Here is a 16,166-nt window from a genome sequence, read left to right as displayed (position 1 = left end):
TAAGCACACAACCCAAACCATTATGCGAAGCATCACTATAAACATCATATGGTCTGCCTGGAGCTGGCTGTGTTAAAACTGGAGCCTCAGTAAGCATCGCCTTAAGCTTCTCAAAGCTACTCTGGCAGCTATCAGTCCACTCAAAACGGAAATCCTTACGGAGAAGTCTAGTCAAAGGGGCTGCAATAAGAGAAAATCCCTTGACAAACCTCCTGTAATATCCAGCCAAACCTAAGAAACTGCGAATCTCTGTGACATTCGTAAGTGGCTTCCAATCAAGCACTGCCTCATTCTTCTTCGGGTCCACCCGAATACCCTCTACAAAAACAACATGCCCTAAGAAAGCAATCTCAGTCAACCAAAATTCACACTTACTGAGCTTGGCATACAACTGTCGGTCTCTCAAAGTCTGCAGAACTGTTCGTAGGTGGTGATCATGATCCTCTTTAGTCGGAGAGTACACCAAAATATCATCAATAAAAACCACCACGAACTGATCCAAATAAGGATGGACGATCCGGTTCATCAGATCCATAAACACTGCTGGGGCATTAGTCAACCCAAATGGCATCACTAAAAACTCATAGTGACCATATCGAGTCCTGAAAGCAGTCTTAGGTACATTTGACTCTCTAACTCTCAACTCATGATATCCTGATCTCAAATCAATCTTCGAAAACACAGTGGCCCCTCTCAACTGATCAAACAAATTGTCTACTCGAGGCAATCGATAACGATTCTTCAGTGTCACCTTATTAAGCTGCCTATAATCAATGCACAATCTCAAAGTACCATCCTTCTTCTTCACAAATAATACTGGAGCGCCCCAAGGAGATACACTAGGTCAAATGAAACCCTTACCGAGCAACTCCTAAATCTAAATCTTCAACTCTCTCAACTCAGTAGGAGCCATCCGGTATGGAGCAATGGATATCGGTGCAGTACCCGGCACAACCTTGATACTAAACTCAACCTCTCTCGCAGGAGGCAAACCAGACAAATCCTCGGGAAATACATCTGGAAAGTCACACACCGTCGAAATCTCATGGACACTGGGAGATCTCCGCTCAGGCTCAAGTACACAGGCCAAGAACGCCTCACAGCCATGCTGTATCATTCTCCTAGCGGTACTGGCTGAAATAACATTAGAGAGGTAATCCATCCTCTCCCCCACAATTATAATCTCCTCTTAAGACGGAGTCTGAAGCGTAATCCTCTTACGTCTACAATCAACAATGACCCCATGTCTAGTCAGCCAATCCATACCCACTATCACATCGTACTCCCGAAAAGGCAACTCTATCAAATCACCCGGAAATACATACTCATGAATGACTAAAGGGCAATCTCTATACACCCGATCAACTACTACACTCTGACCTAAAGGGCTAGTAACCTCAACACTGTGCTCTAATGTATCAACATGCATACTACCCAGTCTACCCACATGTATGCATATGTATGAATGCATGGAGCCCGGATCAATCGAAGCAAGTACAAAAGTGTCAAAGATGGAGAAAGTACTTGCAATGACATCCGGCGCATCCCACTACTCCTTGGTCCTGATGGCATAAGCCCTCGCCTGTGCTCTAGCCTCTAGTCTCTCCACAATCTTAGAAACTGGTCTTTGGCTCCTAGTACCATATCCTCACTACGGCCTCTACCTCTGCCTCTCTGAACATAGGGAGCTGGCCTCCCAACCTGGTGAGCTGGACTAGTCACTGTTATAGGACAATCCCTGATCATATGCTCAGTGGATCCACATCTAAAGCAAGCTCTCGTAGCTCCCCAACACACCCCAACATGTCTCCTGCCACACTGAATGCAAGTTGGTAAACCTGTCCATGCAGCACCTCCACCACTAGCAACAGATGTAGCCGGAGGAGCTGATCTCGTAAATATACCTCGACCAACTGTCTGGCCGGTCTGACCATCTGCGGCCCGCCTCTAAATATCTTGCTACTAGACTGGACCCCTGAAGTCTGTCTAGATGTAGCACTCTGCAATCTCTTAACCAACAATTAAAATAACAAGAATAGCCAAGGCAAGTCTTGCAAGTGCTTTAAATTAGTCAATTATATAAATACCGAAATCACATTAATTTAATTCAAACACTTTGAAAGCAATAAGAAGATTATAAATACAAATATGTCTTCATTCTTTTATAGCAAAAATAATATTTCATTCTTAGTTAAGGCTAGTACTAATACAGAATGAACATAAGCAGATTTGATCATGGCTTATGTTAGCGCCACCCCCATCACACAATCGTGGCCTATGAAAGCGCCACCACCACCCCCATCACACAATCGTAGCCTATGAAAGCGCCACCCCACCACCCCCATCACACAATCGTAGCCTATGAAAGCGCCATCCCCATCACACAAACAAGCGCATCCGCCTATTTATAAGGGCTGATAACCCTAGCATATGATCATAGCTTCATATAACCAAATCAATCTCATCATACTACATTTCAATCATGCATAGTAGAGCCCAAATCAAAATCATTCTTTCACAAAGGACTTTATTACTTATTCAAAATTCTTAATCAAAACACTTCATTACTTAATACCCATCATTTCAAAATTTCTCAACTTACAACTTACAAAAATTACCACATTCTTCAAAGGAAATATATCAAATATATATATATATACTTAATATAGTATAAAAGTACATATATCAAGAAATTTTCGGTATTTTCATAAACTTGACCTTTGCTGGGTTTTGAAAACATAACTTGAGTTATGGATCTCCAAATTGAATGAAATCAGATTCATTAGAAAGATAAGAAAAAATGCTACAAATGTTATGAAGGGAACACAGCCCAGATCAATCAGTAAGATAGCAAACAAAAGCTAGGAACACAGACCAACATATCAGATCTGATTCAGCAGAACCAAGTCCAATGTTTATTGAATTCCTACTTAACCAAACACTCAAATTAAACCAATCTAGAACGAGAGAAGTCACAAGACACAGGGAAACAACTTTTATGAAGAACTTAGAACGATAATCTTATCATTATAGTGGTGAAAATGGGCACTCAATTCAGTGAGGCATGTGGCCCGACACAACAGAGTCAGTTTGGGTGTTTCAGCCATAAGTTGAGCTATGTATCTCCAAATTGAACATAAGAGGACAGGTTGGAAAGCTAAGAGGTAGAGCTACAACTTTTATGAAGAACATAAGACATTAGTTTGCCATTTTAGTGGTCAAAACGGACAATCATTTCGGATATATAGGTAAGAAACCATAACAGAACCAGTTTTGGTATTTAAATCATAAGTTGAGCTACAAGTCTTGGAATTAGACATAAGAATATGTTTTGGAAATCTGAGAAATAGAGCTACAACTTTGATGAAGAAGTCAGAAACAGATGGGAAGTATAAAGGGGTCGAAAATGATGTCCAATCCCACTTAAGAACATATCTAACATTAAAATTCATCAATTGCACCAAAACATACAAGATTCCCAAAATACATTCAAAAACCTAACCATGTAAAAACAACTTAAACAAGTGAAAGGGGAAAAAGAATATGATTGCACTAACCTTATGAACAAGCTTGAATAAGCTTGGAAAGCCTTACTCCTTGGCTTTCTGTTTACCTTTTGATGATGGTTCTCCAACCTCTTCAAAGTATGAGAAATCAACATTAAAATCAAAAATTGACAAAAGAAATAAATGGAGCATGATTTAATGCATCAATAACATGTCTAAACCATGAATTCTACTTATTAATTCACAAAACTCAAACACCACAACTTACTTGCTTCAATGGTAACTTCAATTCTCTTTGCTTTTAATCACTAATCTCACCTTCTAGTACTTAATTCTTAAGAATTAAGTACTATTCTATGGTTTAATTAGGTAGCTTGGTGGTAACTTGGAGGTAAGAAAATGAAGAAAATGAAAGAAGAGGAAGAAGATGAAAATGACGTTGGAGAAGGAGAAGTGAAGAAAAAGAAAGTTAACTTTAAGGTGACAAAGTCGAATTTGACTTCCTAATTTAATGCCAAATGTGTGGCTAAGATCAAGTCCTAAGTAATGTCATCCAATGGCTCTAAATATTCCTCAAATAATTTTCTTCTACTTATTATTTAACTCCACTAAAATAATTCCTCATTTATTTTTTTATACACCACACTAGAAATAATATTCATTTAATCCATAACCTCTCCAATATTATTTATGAAATATTTTCTTCCCGCCTAAATCATGCAAACATGCTCCAAAAATAGGAAATAAAATATTAACTATGCATAGTAATTTTTTCGAACTAAAATAATACCAACTCCCGGACCGATAGTACTATTCACAGACCGGTAAATCACTATTACCGACACTAAAAGAAAATCAGACTGTTACAGAGAAAGTATTAAATAGTCTGACTCCAATGTTTAATCATGTTGTTGTAGCAATTGAAGGGTCCAAAGATTTGGCTACTTCCTCATTTGATGAGTTGATGGGATCCTTGCAATCTCATGACGCAAGACTGAACCCGAAAAATAAGAAAAATGAATAAATGGCATTTCAAGTGATAAGGGAGTCCTCCAAGCAGCAAGGTAATTCAAGAAATGCAACTAGTAGGTGGCATGGTAGAGGAAGCTACCATGGCAGAGGTGGTAGAGGAAGAGGAAGAGCTGGTGGACAAGGTGAACAAGAACCGACACTTGATAGATAAAAAAATAAGAGCAAAATTCAATGTTGGAATTGCAAGGGATATGGGCATGTAAAAGCAGATTGCTAGAAAAGGGAAAAGCAAGCCAATTATGCTGAAGATGAAGAGGAGATGAAGCTATTCATGGCCTATTCAAAAGACATAAAAGCTTCAAGCAACATCTGGTTTCTAGACAGCAGCTGTTCCAATCATATGACCAGAATAAAATCATTGTTCAAGGAGTTGGATGAGTCATACAAGGTGAAAGTAAGACTCGATAACAACAAGCATATGCAAGTTGAAGGCAAGGGCAAGGTGGCAATTAACAATGGTGATGGTAATATAAAGCTCCTTTACAATGTTTATTTTAGTCCCTCTTTGTCTCAAAATTTATTGAGTATTGGGCAGCTTATGACTAATGGGCACTCTATCACATTTGACGATGGGTCCTATGTGATTAGAGATAAGAAATCAGATCAAGTCATTGTTGATGTTAGTATGGCACCGAATAAGCTTTTTCCACTTGAAGTTTCTAGTGTCGAAAATTATGCTCTTATTGTCAAAGAGAATAGTGAGTCGAAATTGTGGCATTTACAGTATTGGCATTTGAATGTAAAGGGTATGAAATTGTTGAGTCAAAAGGAAATGGTTTTTAGGTTGCCTAAAATTGAGTCTTTAGACTTGTGTGAAGGGTGTATGTATGGGAAATAATGTAAAAAAGCCATTTCCTGTGGGGAAGTCTTTTAGAGCATTTGAGTGTCTTGAGCTTGTACATGCTGACTTGTGTGGCCCTATGAAAACACCATCTTTGGTGGAAGTCGCTATTTTTTATTGTTTACAGATGACTACAGTCGCATGAGTTGGGATTTCTTCCTCCAATCCAAATCTGAAGCATTTTAGACCTTCAAGAATTTCATGGCATTTGTTAAGAAGCAAAGTGGAAGAAGCATCAAAACTTTACGGACTGATCAGGGAGGAGAATTTATTTTCAAATGAATTCAATAAATTTTGTGAGGAGCAAGGCATGCGTAGAGAGCTGATAGAACCTTATACACCGGAGTAAAACGGAGTTGCTGAACATAAGAACCGAACGGTGGTTGAGATGGTTAGAAGCTTGGTAAAAGCTAAGGGATTGCCAGTCGAGTATTGGGTTGAAGGTGTTGCTGTTGCTGTTTATTTATTCAATTTATCTCCAACAAAAGCGATGCTTAACCAAACACAGTATGAAGAATGGTGCGGTAGGAAACCCTAGGTAAGCCACTTAAAAATATTTGGTTATATAGCCTATTCCTTGATTGATTCATACAATCACAGTAAACTTGATGAAAAATCGATAAAATGTATCTTTGTTGGATATTGCTCTCAATCAAAGGCGTAAGCTTTATAACCCATTGAGTGGCAAGATAATTATCAGCAGGAACGTGGTTTTTGATGAAGAAGCAAGCTGGGTTTGGGATAAGAAATCATATCAGATGTAGATTTTAGTTTCAAGTGGAAATGATTGTCCTCCAGTTCCTGAACAACAACTGCCAATTCCAAATACTTCTGATTCTTCTTCTCCCCCTTCACCAAATATTGCTTCTTGAAATTCCAGCAGCAAAAGCTCTCCTAACGATGAAACTCCTTTAAGAAAATTCAGGTTGTTGGAAGAAATTTACTAGACTATACAAGCCTTGTTTGTTGCTAATCCAAAGACATTTGAAGAAGTAGTAGAGAAAGAAGAATGGCATCTTGCAATGAGCGAAGAACTTGAAGCAATTTGAAGGAATGAAACATGGGAATTGGTGGATCTACCTAAGGACAAGCATGCCATTGGAGTGAAATGGGTGTTTAGAACCAAATTTCAAGCAAATGGCAGCATACAAAAGCACAAGGCACGACTGGTTGTGAAGGGGTATGCACAGCAAAAAGGTGTAGATTATAAAAACACTTTTTCTCCCATTACTCGATTTGAGATGGTGAGAATTCTAATTGCCTTGGTTGCTCAATTGAAATGGCCCATCTACCAATTTGATGTCAAGTCGGCGTTTCTAAACGGAGAGCTAGAAGAGGAAGTGTATGTCTCTCAACCCAAAGGTTTTATTGTTCGTGGGAAAGAAGAGCTAAAAAAGGCTCTCTACGGCTTAAAGTAGGCTCCACGGGCATGGTACAGTAAAATTGACTCATACTTTCTTGATAATGACTTTGAGAAAAGTAAGAATGAACCTACCCTTTACTTCAAAAGACAAGCTAAAAACGAGTTTCTCATTGTTTATGTTGATGACATGATCTATATGGGTTCTTCTTCTTCTCTCATTAATGATTTTAAAGTATGTATGAATAGAAAATTTGAGATGTCAGACTTGGGGTGGTTGCATTATTTTCTTGGATTGGAGGTGAAGCAGGTTGAAGATGGAGTTTTTGTGTCACAACGAAAATATGCAACTGATTTATTGAAAAGATTCAACATGTATAATTGCAAATATGCAGCTACTCTAATGAATTTAAATGAGAAGTTGTAGGCCAATGATGGAACTGATCAAGCCGATTCGACTTTAGAAGCTTAATTGGCGGGTTAATTTATTTAACTCATACAAGGCCGGATATAACCTTTTCTGTTGAAGTAATTTCCAGGTTTATGCACAATCTGTCAGAGCATCATCTTGGAGCTGCAGCAAGTCCTGCGTTATGTAGCTAGAACTATTGATTTTGGTTTATGGTATTCAAAAGTCTCAGATTTCAGGATGGTTGTTTTTAATGACAGTGATTGGGCTAGATGCTTGGAGGATAGAAGGAGCACTTCGGGTTATGTGTTTAGTCTTGGCTCAGCTGCTATTTCCTGGAGTTCGAAGAAGTAGCCTACAATAACTTTGTCTTCATTGGAAGCTGAATATGCAGCTGCTACATCATCAACATGTCAAGTAATATGGTTGAGGAGACTTTTAGCGGACAGTAATATGGTTGAGGAGACTTTTAGCGGACCTTTGTCAAGTGCAAGATGTAGCAACTAATATTTATTGTGATAACAAAGCAACAATTGCCATGTCTAAGAATCCACCTTATCATGAGAGAACGAAGCATATCGAGATTTGAGTTCATTTTATTTGGGAACTTATGGCAGATGGATTAATCAAGTCGAAGTATTGCAATATAAATGAACAAGTAGCTGATATTTTTACAAAATCTTTGTCACGTGACAAGCATGTCTACTTCAGAAATTAGCTTGGAGTTTGTAAAAATAAGGGGGAGTGTTGAATAATTGATTCAAAAATATCTACTGCAGGAAATATGATTTTTACTATTATTGACTTAGTCTTTAGAACTTGTTTATTGTTTTCTTTATTTTCTGAATTAGTTGAGGCATGTTTGAGATAGTGTCAGATAGTTCTGCTTTTAAGATTTGTTTGTTCCTTTCTTAAGCCTATATAAAGACTGAATTGAGTTCAATATAATCATCCAAAATTTCCAGCAATTACAGTGTCTTTTTATGCTTATCAACTATTTGATAAAATTCCTCTTAGGCTTATTTGTTCACTTCCTCTATTTTCTTTCTTTAACTGCAGCAATAAATCACTTCTAAGTGATTTGAAAGTCTCTTCTGCAATAGGGATCGTAAAATTCAGGATGATGTACTCGGACTATATGTTACCTTATATGACTTATTAAAATTTTCTTTTTCATTGACGAGTATAAGATTTGTGTTAGGATGTAAGTATGGGCATGAGTTGATTAAAAAAAGAAAAGAAAAAAAAAAGTCTATTAATGATAATGGTCCAACACCAACAATGGAGGTTTGATTTGCATGTCTATTGTTTTATAAGTGCATGTTTCTGCACTTAATTTAACGAGCTTATGGGAAGTAGCAATTTTTGCATACCGAAGAAGAAGAAAAGGTCGAGGAAGATGGAGAGAGATAGAGAGAGAGAGAGAATAGTAAGGTTGGTGAATAAGGGTACGTTAGTAATAAAAATTTTTCTCTCTTTTGATTACATTTTGGTTCTTTGACTTGCGGCTAAACATATACAAAAATAGCCTGAGGGACTAAAATGTCTAACGAAACCATAACTTAGGGATATAAAAATGTATTTTACAAAAGCAGGTTTTGACTAGTGTATTTAACCAATATATAGAAATGTAATAGTAATTTTCTTTTGAATTTATTTAATTTAATTTGCAACTTAGTTTAAATCATTTCACTCTATCTGGTTTTTCTAATAATTGTCAAATTGAAAAATTAATAGCTTATTTCTCGATCTCTATGGAACAATAATATTTTTACTTTTTGTACGATCTGTGCACTTGTGGAGTACATTCCAGCACCATGAACAAAAGTTTTTAAATTTTATTCAAAAATTCAAAAATTTTTAAAGTTATAATTATTCAAACTTTTAGAGAATATATAATATATACTAAAAATTATTAAAAAAGTGTAGAAAATTTCTAAAAAAAAAGAAAAAAGGAAATGCGAAAATATGCCAAGTCAGATTTTTTAAAATAATTTTTGCTTCAAGATTGTATAGATATATAGATTTAAATTATTTTTCTTTTCAAATATTTTTCTGTCTGATATGCGCTAAGGGAATCAATATTTTTTTTGTTCAATTTTAAATTTTTTTCCAATCCAAACTTTTATGTTTTAAATTATTTGTCTTTTCAAATATTTTTCAGCTAACATGCACGAATGGTTTAACATTTTCATATTTTAAATTATTTTTTTTTCAAATATTTTTATATTTTAAATTTGTAATTATTTTTCGCTTTAGTATTTTCATATTTTAAATTTAAGAAAATTATAATACGATCCCTGCAATTTGTGAAATACAATTAGTCCATCATTATCTTTTAGAAAATATACTAAAATTTTTTTATAATTTACTTCCGTCAGACTATAAAGTCATTTCTTTTAAATTTTACATTTTTTTTCCTTTTATTTTTAAAAAATATAAGAACGAACTAATTATATTTTTTCAAACGTAAAGACTGCATTATAATTTTTATGGTATAAATATTTTAGTATTTTTCTTTTGACCTCTATATTTTTTTGTTAACTTAACAAAAAAGATGTAAAAATTGGATAAAAAAATTTAATAGTAACATAAAAATAAATTAATATATTTTAAAAAAATTAGAGATAAATTAATTGTATTTCACAAACTATAATAATCGTACTGAAATTTTTCCTTTAAATTTTGAACTTCTCTTCCCTGAACTACAGTTCTACTCTTAAATTTGTCTACCATCGGCTGCTAAGGCCATCCATTATCAGCTTTCCTATATGTATAGTTTACTAGTAATATTCTCTCTATGCCACTCGTCCACTTCCACTTCCTCTATTTCAAATATTTTTGTATTCTTAATTTCATAATTTAAATTATATTTCTTTTCAAATATTTCAACCCACGTGCACTAAATAATAGTATGTTTTTATATTTTACACTGTTTTCTTTTCAGATATTTTATATTTTAAATCATTTTTTATTTTAAATATTTTTCAACAAACATTTCGTATCTTAAATTATTTTCTTTCCGAAGTACTGCTTGATTTCAGACAATATAATGCTAGCTAATGAAGTGGTTCATTATCTTAAGCGAAAGCGTCAAGGGAATACAGGAATGGTGGCATTGAAAATCGACATCAACAAGGCCTAGGATAAAATGGAGTGAGGCTTTTTACAGAGAGTTTTGGATAAAAAAGGTTTTGATCGAAATTGGATTTATCTTGTGTCGAGGTCTGTTTCTACAGTTCAATATCATATTTTGCTTAATGGTAAGGAGCTTGGTCCAATCCTCCCTTCTAAAGGATTACGGCAAGGATGCTCGTTGTCATCATATGTATTTATAATATGTGCGGAAGGGCTGTCCTCCTTGCCTAGAGACAGAGAACAAAGAAGGTGGATACAAGGCTGTCGCATTAATCATGAAGCTCCTTCTATATCCCACATTTTTTCGTCAATGATAGTTTGTTGTTTTTTAACACTGTGAAGAAGGAATGTCTATGGGCAAAGGAATGTGTATCCTTGTACGAGAAAGCTTCCAGTCAAACAATTAACTATCAAAAGTCTTCTATTTCATTTAGCGCCAACATAAATAGATTCGATACAAAATCGTTGGTTGATCCTCTCTAGGTAGGAGTTACAGATTTGGGTTTTTATTTCAATTTTCCTGTGCGTGTAGGTTGTAATAAAAAATAGATTTTCTCTTTTGTTAAAGATACTTGCACAAGTTGCAGAGTAGGAAAAAAATTCCTTTAAACAAAGCGGGTACAGTAGTGTTATTAAAGTCTGTCATCTAATTCGTTTCCACCTATACAGTGAGTATCTTCTTGCTTTCCAATACTTTTTGTGTGGCAATGGATCGAATGATTCTAGAGGTATTATATGGCTAAGATGGGAAGTTATGTGTTGCCCAAAGTCTTAAGGAGGCCTTAGTTTCAGAAATTTACATGAGTTTAATCTGGGTTTTTATGGGAAAACGAGTCTGGAGACTACTCAACCAAATTCTATTATGGCACGTGTTTTCTCGTTACCACCGTTCTTCTTCTTTGTTAAATGCTGAATCGAGGTCTAACCCCAGTTATATCTGGAGTAGCATTCAAGCAGCATTTAATCTTGTTTCTTCAGTTGTGATCAAGAGGTTGCCTTGGTGATTCTGTCTCTATCTGGAATGACGTGTGGCTTTCGAACCATGCTAATCCTATAATTTCTTTGCATATGCCTAGTAGATGAAATAGCAGTCATCCCAACTAACCGCCACTCTATCAAGTGGGCCGGGCCAGATTGCACAAGTCAAGTGGGCTTGAACTGGGCCCTGACCCCTCTGAAGCCCACGAAGCCTCATGGACGAAGGCGAGCACACATCCGTTGACCCGAGAGCAAGCACTTACCTGTAAGCTGGTGTTTAGAGTCGAGGCGTGACAAAACGTTATTGGACTCTGTTTGGAACTTGAAAATTCCTCCGAAAATAAAAAATCTAATATTAAGGGTGGGTGTTGAGAATTTCGATGAATCTCTACTGCACTTGTTTGTTGACAGTAAATTTGTGAGAGAACGTTGGAACCGTGTTCTAGTTAATTGGTGTTATCGACATTTATGAGTTGCAACATGATTTTACAGTGAACGGTTTGTTGTTGAATGTGTTCAATGTTTTCTCCGTCTCGGATGTTCAAGTGTTTTGCATGGTTATCCCGATACTATGGAAGCATAGGAACTCAATTGTTTGGCAGAATTGTAGATCATCTGCTGCTTTTGACTTAAATATAGGTTTTACCTAGTTTTATTCTTGGTAGCAGGCCTAGGTTTTACAGGTCAAATCTAATGTGAATGGAAATGCTCGAGCTGTTTTATTGAAAGGCTTGCTGTGGGATTTTTATAATGTAGTGCAAATGCATCTTTCAAGCATAAATCTACATTTGCAGGTGCAGGTTGGGCTCATGATTATCTGCTTGCCAAATGTCTATCCTTAGGGCTCATGATTCATTGACAGTAGAGACCATTTCATTTTGAGAGGCACTCAACTAGATTAAAGCCAAAGGCAGGCGTCGAGTTCTCTCTGAAACCGATTCCAAATGTTGGTTCAAACTCTTTAACGACCTTTTAATGATAAGACCTATTTTGGTAGCATAGTAGCAGATCGTAAGTTGCTTATTGAAGAATTGCCGCGTTGTTTTTTTTGACTTTTTTAATAGATAAATAAATATAGATAATTAAGTATTTTAAAATTTTAAATTTTTACTATTATTATTTTATTGTGTCTAATTATATTTTATTTCATTATATTATTATGCAAATTATTAATAATAATTTAATAATTTTTAGTAATTTATTATTATTATAATTTATAATTTAACTTCAACATTATTATTTTAAATAATATATGTAAATGAGGTATTTGAAAATTTTTATATTTTTTGAATTTATTTTAAATAAATATATCTAGATGATTCAAATTTGATTTAAGGGTATAGTTAAATTTCTTTAATTACAAATTGCAGTCTAATTTGATTAGCTAAAAAATAAGATATAAATTATTATTTTTAAACATATCGAATATAATTAGTTATATTGATATTTTATATAATTCAAATCTTATTTTTATTAAAGAATATAATTTTATTAATAATTTTTTGAAATGCTTTCATGATTTTGATTGGCTAAAAAAATAAAAATAAAAATTTATTATAATTTATAAATATTTAATTTGATTTATTAGATTGCTTTCTTATTATTAACATATATTTATTTACTACAAGAGATTACAGTGAAAGTTATTAACAAAACATGTAAATTAATTATAAAATGTATAATAGAAACTATATGATGATTTTTATAAATCAATTTGATTTTTTCTTATAAAATAAAATGAAAGCAATTCACGTAAAATAAAAATTGTATGAATCATTACGTTAACATAGAATCAAAAAAATATTTATTGTATATATAAAGTGTAATATAATTTAACCATTCATTTTAAATAAGAATTTATATTTTAATATTATATAAATAAAAAATTAAATGAGTATGAAGAATGAACATATCACGAGCATAGTCAACGTGCAACATACGTCATAAAAAAGACCAGTATTATATATAAAAGTGAAAATAAAGAGGAAATAATGAGATTACCGATATTATCCTTGTTAAATTTAAGATATCTTAAAATAACCTTAGTTTGGCGTCTTCGGCGACACTGGCGATTTCCAGTGACAGGGACAGCAACCGGTGATCGGCGAAAATTTAGAGAGGAGAAGAAGCTGTTGGAAACGGAGAGAAAAGGGAGAAGGCGCGCTGCACTCGCGACCAAAGGTTTTACAAAACCCTAATTTTTTGTGACCAGAGTCATTAAAAAATTGATCGCAATTTTTAATCTTGCGATGTCGTTTTGTAATCAAACCAATTGCGACCAAAACAATCGATCGCAAATCGGTCACTAATCCCTTGCAAACCAGAAACTAAATTTGGAGCTGAATTGCAGCGCGCAATTTAGCTATGGACTATGAAACGGTTGCAATTCGGTCACTAATTCGTAACAATGGGTCGCAAAATAGAAACCAAACTGGCGGGAGTTATTAGCACTAGAATTAGCTATAGATATGCAGGCGGTCGCAATTCCGTCGCTAAAGTTGTCGCAGATTAATCGCAAATCCATCGGTGAATATTAACTTTCTGTTACTTCAACATTCATCGCAATTGGTTGCAACATTATTCCAATATTATGACCGAAATAGGTCGGTCGCAAAAGTCGATCGCAAAACCACTTTTTTTTTTTTTTTTGAAACAATTAAAAGATCAACTACTAAATTAACTTCAAACATAAAGAAAGAAAAAGGAGATTTAGATTTCAAACTTTGTACCATGAAAGAAAGAATGGATATGGATGCTTTAATAAGATGTGCCAATAATCATAAAGATATATATATTGATTTTCTATTTAAATCTAAATTCTACTGAAAAAATGAAGAAATTATATATAATTAAGTTATATTTTCTTGCAACGAGTAAAAGTTAAAGAGCAAAAATAACGTGCAACACAAATTGAAAAAAAAAATAGTAATGTTTAAAAGTTAAAATCTTCCGATGTTTAGCACAATAATTAATTAAACTTTTTAAAAATATTTTACATTTAATAATTAATTAAATAATTATTTTCAGCATGAAATTGTTTAATCACGTAAAAATTTATCCCTCGAATTCAATTTATCATGTAAAAATTCCTCAACCCCAATTTCTTTAGCATAAAAGTGAATTTTAACTGATTTTGAGTGAATCTGTGTCGAAAAGCTTTGAAAATTGAGACAGTAAAGTGATTCACCTTTTTCCTCTCTCCTGATTGTTCCTTTCTCCATTATGAGCAACCCAAATTTTTGTAAGTCGTTTTCTCTTTTCTCAAGATCTTATGAACAACCTCTCCATTTCTCCATTTCTCTTTCACCAATTTCTTTCCCTTTTTGCTAAATTTAAATTTTCTCTCCCTTTTCTCTCCAATTTGCCTCCATCACTTTCGAATATCATCAATATCTTTTTCCTAATTTTTCTGTCAATTGTTTTCGATTTTTTTTTTCTAATCGAGTTAATGACTATGGAGGAAGCAACAAGAAGACTCCAATATAGAGAGTTTGGCCTTAAAAGTTATAAACTTCTATGAAATAATTGTTGACACTTTGGCATATTGCTGTATTTTATGATTCACAAATGAAACAAAATCATATAAGAAGTTTGATTCACTTTTGCATAATATTAAGATTTAATCATTTAATGTCTAGCAATTATAGTATAATGCAAAGAAGAAAATTTACATCTATTCTTAACTTTGTCTAATTATGCTTTATAACTTTTTAATATAAATTTAATATAACTTTTTATAGTCATTGATTCACGATTTCAATTAACATTAAATTTTTATTACCAATTTATAGTGAAGTACTTTTTCCATTTCATTTTCAAAATGCACTTTAAAAGTTTACTTAAAAGTGATGGACATTGTTCTATTCACCAACCTATCAATATCTACTAACCAATGTCCCAACACTTGCTACATTACATATCACGGATTCTCTTCTGAAACAAAAATTATCTTCTGACCTAGTGACATTTGGATCCTAGAAGGTAGTTGCATAATACCAAAACAATAACCACGACAACTGCTACAAAATAGCATATCCGAATCATCTTTAGCTTCACTTTATCAACCACTTTCTTTTCTTTCTCTACCCTATCAAGCTTCCTAAGCAACCCAATTGTAACCAAATTTGACCACCTATCTAGGAAATAACAATAGCTAGGAGTATGTAAATGGTTCAGCCGTTAACTTGGCTAATTTAGCTAATTGGGCCAATTCAGTTCGGTGTATTAGAAATAAGTTTTGGTTTGAAAGATAAATTTGGATTTATTTGGCAACTGATTAGAGTTCGGTTAAAATTTAATCAACCATATTAACCTAATTAATCTAATTATAAAATAAATATTAGGCGTAAATGATTGTAAGACCAATATAGTTAAATCGACCAATTTGGCCAGGCACGATTGGTACAAAAAATAATTCGGGTTCAACCCATATTATTTGAATCAAAAACCAGAACATTATACAATAATAAAGGAGGACATACCCCCATTCGAAATCAGCAGCAGAAACAGTTGCCCTAACTATCGTATGAGCACGCTGATTTGCAGTTTTCTTAACAAAATCAAAAGAAAATGATAAAAGCTCTTCAAAAAAAGCTTTACAATCATGGACAATCTAACCAAAATAAGATAAATCTAAATTTGTAGACTGTAGAGCCTGCATTAAATTTAGACAATTTGTCTCAATAATCACATTCATGTCACCATTTGTCTTTAACCAACTTAGTGCCTCCCTAAAACACAAAGCCTCACCCAAATGTGGATCATTTAAAGCCAAAATAGAGTATGATTTTCCTTGCTGCACACATACCCATACAGTCCCTAAGAATAATGCCAAAACCAAACATACCATTAGAAAGAGCCACATCCAAGTTACATTTCAACTTACCATGAGCACGAGGGACC

The sequence above is a fragment of the Jatropha curcas genome, chromosome 10, assembly GCF_041381405.1.
Source record: "Jatropha curcas cultivar XTBG-Jc1 chromosome 10, XTBG_Jcur_1.0, whole genome shotgun sequence".
In the NCBI taxonomy this organism is placed as follows: domain Eukaryota; kingdom Viridiplantae; phylum Streptophyta; class Magnoliopsida; order Malpighiales; family Euphorbiaceae; genus Jatropha; species Jatropha curcas.
The sequence above is the reverse complement of the archived record's forward strand: the minus strand, read 5'-3'. Positions refer to the sequence as shown.